Source organism: Nycticebus coucang, chromosome 9, assembly GCF_027406575.1.
Source record: "Nycticebus coucang isolate mNycCou1 chromosome 9, mNycCou1.pri, whole genome shotgun sequence".
NCBI classification, from domain to species: domain Eukaryota; kingdom Metazoa; phylum Chordata; class Mammalia; order Primates; family Lorisidae; genus Nycticebus; species Nycticebus coucang.
Window position 1 is genome coordinate 46,322,580 of NC_069788.1, and position 5,846 is coordinate 46,328,425.

Below are 5,846 nucleotides of genomic sequence, written 5' to 3' on the forward strand. Positions count from 1 at the left end.
TCTCTTGCCTCCTCCTCCCAAGTAGCTGGGACTACAGGCGCCTGCCACAATGCCTGGCTATTTGTTGTTGTTGTTGTTATAGTTGTCATTGTTGTTTAGCAGGACCAGGCTGGGATCAAACCTGCCTGCCTTGGTGTATGTGGCTGGCGCTCTAACCACTGAGCTACGAGCACCCAGCTGACCAGTTCTTTCTTTCTTTTTTTTTTTGCAGTTTTTGGCCAGGGTTGGCTTTGAACCCGCCACCTCCAGCATATGGGGCCAGCGCCCTACTCCGTTGAGCCACAGGTGCTACCCCCAGTTCTTTCTTAATACACTGTATTTCTTTGGTCTCTAGGACTTGGCCTCTTCCTGTTTCCTCCTGTCCCTCCAGCTGCTCTTTCTTTCCTCTGCTGGGTCACTCTGCTCTTTACCTAAAATTAACTGGCCATATTGGAGTAGTTCATCAACAGTAGTGAGTCCTGAACCGTCGTTTTCTCATGCTGTACCTTCCCTCTAGGGAATTGCCTGCCTGTTGGCTTCAATTCTATTATTAATTACTGTCAAATTTACGTCTTCCCTCTGATCTCCAGACTTGTATATCTGACTGCCTACCCGGGATCCCTACTTGGATGTCGCAAAGGTACTACCAACTTGGCATATTCGAAACAAAAATTATGGTCCTCCCCTATAAGCAATATCATCCTCAGATCTCGACTACAGGGACCCTGGCCTGGCTCATGTACTTTAGGGGGATTCACCACCTATCACAAGCATCATATCACACACCACATTTATTAAATGACACCTGTATACTTCTGTCATTTGGGGTCTGCCCCCAGGGCTGGCACAGCACAACCCCAAACCCTAAACATCTTCTTTTGCAATTAATTCATTCAGGATGTAGGGAAATGCTTTGCAATCTTTTGCTTTATATCCTGAAAACAAAAGATGGCTACAAATGAATTCTATGTAAGTTTCTGCTGGATTCTGAGGCACACATTGCTTTGGAGTATAGGGAGGATTTAAGCAGTGGAGCCACTTAGGTAAAAGAAAATACAGTTTAATTAACTTGTCAAATATTACTTCTCAAATAGCATGGCAAAGTATCGTTTCCCCATAGTGCTGAGCATCTCCTTTTCTTGCTTCTCTTTGTGTTCTAGAGGTGTTGATCCCTGGCGTGCTCTATTCACAGCAGTTGCAAGAAATGAAGAACATTTTGCAATATATATTTTTTCATTTTGTGATTAAATTTATTTTTTTTGTTTAAATTTCATTTACTTTGTTTTGCTGTAATTTACACAAGAGACTGCCAAGTAGATGAGGTATTTTACATTCACCACACATTCCCTCAAACCTCCAATTGTTAGAAAAACATTAAAATCCATGTGCAGGGCTCTCATTTCCATGTGTGCCCAAGCTCCCAATGATACTACAGATGCCAAAAGTTAAGTTCATTAGAAAGAGAGAGCTAGACTCTTTATTTCACAAAATTAGGAATAATCTCCCTCGCAGCAAACACTTTGCAGACAATGATTATGCTCTGACAAAACCTATATTACAATAGTGCCCAGAGAGTAAACATCAGTCTTTATCCTGAGTACACAAAAGATAAATGAAGTGTGGGGTTTGCTGCTGAGGATAACAGAGTCTGGCAACACAGCAGTGATCCTATCATCCTTCCATGTCTGATTCACTGCAGTCACTCCAGTGGGGACACAGGACATGTGGGAAAACCAGAGGTAGGGAGGGCAGGGTGGTCAGCGAATCAGATCATGAATGTGATTTGACTGCAGCCATTGGGGTGTTTTAGGAGGAACAGGAAGTTCAAAAAGACAGTTTGTGACCTGAAGGCTTCAAGAATATTATTCCTTTCAAGCTTCCAGGACTGACAGGATAAAAACTAGAACTCAGAGAAAGCTTATAGAAATATTACCTAGCTATTGTTCCTTTCTTTAAAAAAAAAAGCGTGGCAGCGGCTTTTAACCAGCACCCTCATGATACCCATTCAGATGCGTGCTGATGACGTTCTACTTGGGAGCACGTTCCAGAGTCTGAGGGCTGCCTGGGCCCTTGGCGGAGCCTCCTAATTGTGTGCAGGCAAGACTCACACTGTGTCTTAAACTTCTATCTCAAAGGCAGCATCTCCCGCTTGAAGTGTCTTTCAACAGGAAAAGAGCAAAACATCGTCACTATCTACAATTTGTTGTGTGAGCTGTAAGGAACCCAGACCATTTGCATAGTTTCCAAGCTCCTAATCCAGAAAAGTCATTTCCAAAATGAGACTTCCAAGGAAGTTCCATACTTTGAATTTTTTCTACAGAACCTATATAATAAAGACTAATTTCTTCATCAATTTGTTTGTCTAACAGGAACCTGAAAATCGTCTAATGTTTATTATAAATCACAAGCTGACATCTCCATTTTTGTTGAGTTTGACACAGAAAAATATTTGACATTTAAAATACAAAAATCCAATAAAAATCAGAGATTTTTTAAAAAGGATTTCTCCTTCAGAGCAAATGAGTAAAAACTGGCCTGTAACTCTAGTCCTTACTTAATAGACATTGTCAAATTTGGCTACAAGATAATAACCGTCCAGAAATAAATAGTTATGCATATATTGAGCTTATATACCAAATTCGTTGGAAGAGTCTCACTTTATCACCCTTGGTAGAGTGCCATGGCATCACAGCTCATAGCAACCTCCAACTCCTGGGCTTAGGCGATTCTCTTACCCCAGCCTCCTGAGTAGCTGGGACTACAGGCGCCTGCCACAATGCCTGGCTATTTTTTTGTTGCAGTTTGTCCAGGGCCAGGTTTGAACCTGCCACCCTCGTTATATGGAGCCGGCACCCTACCCACTGAGCCACAGGAGCTGCCCAGGAATACCAACAAAATTTGAAGGAATTAACCAAAAAAAAAAAAAAAAAAAAAAAAGGGTGGTGCCTGTGGCTCAAAGAGTAGGGCACCAGCCCCATATACGGAAGTGGCAGGTTCAAACCAGGCCCTGGCCAAAAACTGCAAAAAAAAAAAAATTTTTTTTTTGAAGGATTTTTTTATGGGAGTCTGCTGCTTATGGGACTAAAATAAAAATTTATAAGAGACTGATTGAAAAGAACAGAAAAATAATAAGAACAGTAGGTGTATGTATTGGTTTACAGCTTGACACTTATGAAACATACCAGCTAGCATTAATGCAGTCAAATTTGTCCATTAATGGTATTACTCTTAAAATCTGGTATTACTTATTAAAATCTGTTCCAGGTATATATATTGAAAAATTTTTTTTGCATTCTTGCTGAAGATAGGTACAGTACTTTGGAGAAATCGTACTAATCCCTTCAGAATGTTTGTGTGTACAATATACACAAGTATGTGTATCTGGTTCTGTAGCTCTACATGCGTTTTACATACAGCTACAGACATACACACACAGATAGATACACACATGGTTGGGAACCTATGCATGTGTATATGGCATCATAAGCAATTGTCTGGGAAACTTCAACACTGTGAGATACTGGTCAGATTCTTCTTTACTTATCACTGGCTGCACTTGTTCCTCTCACTTGACCTTGATTACTAAACAGCTTGATATTGTCTCTGACCCCAAAGGGGCTCATCTACACATCAGCAGACATGCCTCAAATAGAACCCTTCTTACTCATTGTTTCTAATTCTTTCTGAGTCTCATCTTCCATTCTCCTACTGTCTTCCATTGCCAGATCGAACTACTTGTCAATCCAACAAAAAAGCTGGTGATGAAAGTTTGTAAATATCCTTTTTTCCTGCTTCTGAATGAAGTTTTCTACTTTGCTCTGCAGTTCCCCACCACTAGAATTTGATGGTCACCAGGGGTCCCAAAGGGCTGCTCTTAGTCTTGACTGGAATAATGCTGGGTCTCCAACAGCTTTGTTTGCTGGTTCAATAATTTGCAATATCTATGTGTACAATTTCAATAGTTTTCCATATGTTTGGATCTAAACCATGTACATTTTCTAATGTTTCCAAGTCTGGTTTGTGCCATGTCTAAATTTTAATGAAGAAATCACCTTTCTTTCTTTCCTTTTTTCTGTTTTTTTGAGACAGAGTCTCACTATGTCACCCTGCGTAGAGTGCCATGGTGTCGCAGCTCACAGCAACCTCCAACTCTTGAGCTTAGGCGATTCTCTTTCCTCAGCCTCCCCAGTAGCTGAGACTACAGGCACCCACCACAACACCCGGCTATTTTTTGTTGCAGTTGTCACTGCTGTTTTAGCTGGCTGAGGCTGGGTTCGAACCCACCACTCTCAGTATATGGGGCTGGCGCCCTACCCACTAAGCCACAGGCACTGACCCAAAGAAATCATCTTTCATATATTCATTGGTTCGTTACAATTGTTCTACAGTAGGTGTATGCATTCCAGGTGTTCTCATGAAACACCAAGGAGCCCTCAGGAGCAGTCATCCTCACGAATGCAGGAACTTTGCTCTTTAGGTGATAAATTTGTGTGTGTGCTGTCCCTTTTCTCCGTCCTTCTCATAAGGTTCATTCTTTAATACTTCAATTCCTTCTCCACCACCCGTCTCATTCTTACTAGCTTCTGCAACAGTGTAAAGCTGCCCAACCAGATACTCCTGAACAGAACACGGCGAAACACATGGTCACAATTCCTTAATCAACACCACCTTCTGGGAAAGGCTGCTGCCACTACCGCTATCGCTGCCGCTGCCGCACCCGGCATTTTCCAATATTAAACAGCTCTTGTTACTGTTAAATTTGCACACGTGTAGGTCTAGATAGAACATGTGAGGTATGATATTGGTTACCTGTATTGATAAGTAAATGGCCAATGAATACTAGATTACGGTACAGTCATCCTTTAGTATCCACCGGGGATGGATTTCAGGGAACCTCACAGATACCAAAATCCATAGAAGCTCAAGTTATTTATATAAAATGTCATAGTGTTTGCATGTAACTTACACACATTCTTTTGTATACTTTATTTTATTTATGTATTTCTTTATTTAAGACAGAGTTTCACTATTTTGCCCTTGTTAGAGTACTGTGGCATTATAGCTCACAGCAATCTCAAACTCTTGGGCTCAAGCGATTCTCTTGCCTCAGCCTCCCAAGTAGCTGGGACTACAGGCACCTGCCACAATGCCCGGCTATTTTCTTGTTTCAGTTGTCATTGTCATGTAGCTGTCCTGGGCTGGACTCTAACCTGCCTTGGTGCATGTGGCTGGCACCATAACCACTGTGTTATGGGCACCAAGCCCTTCTGTATACTTTAAATCTTGTCTAGATTACTTATGATGCCTAATTCAACGTAAATACTATGTAAATCATTGTTATGATGTATTTTTTATTTGTATTTAAAAATTACTGTATTGTTATTTTTGTTGTTATGTATTTTTAAAATATATATATATATTTTTTGAGACAGAGTCTCACTATGTCGCCCTGGGTAGAGGGCCGTGGCGTCATAGCTCACAGCAACCTCAAACTCTTGGGCTTAACAGAATCTCTTGCCTCAGCCTCCCAAGTAGCTGGGACTACAGGCGCCCGCCACAACACCTGGCTTTTCGTTGAGGTTGTCATCATTGTGGTTCTGGGTTTGAATCCGCCAGCCTTGGTGTATGTTGCTGGCACCATAAGCACTGTGCTACGGGCACCGAGCCAAGGGCTGACCTTCTGCTTCACAGATGGTGTCTTCTTGTTGCATCCTCACATGGCGGATGTAGCAAATGAGCTCTCTTGGTCCTCTTTTATAAGGGCACTAATCCTATTGAAGAGGATGGAGCTCTCATGACTTAATCACCTCCCAACGCACCTCCCACCTCCCAATGCACCTGACTCCTAATATCACAGTAGGTATCAA

At 41.8% G+C, this 5,846-nt stretch overlaps 1 pseudogene; it reads right to left on the reverse strand.

Moving 5' to 3' along the window:
• Nucleotides 1-3,602: 3,602 nt before the first annotated feature.
• LOC128594678 (phosphatidylinositol transfer protein beta isoform-like) lies at nucleotides 3,603-4,767 on the reverse strand (annotated as a pseudogene).
• Nucleotides 4,768-5,846: the final 1,079 nt, after the last annotated feature.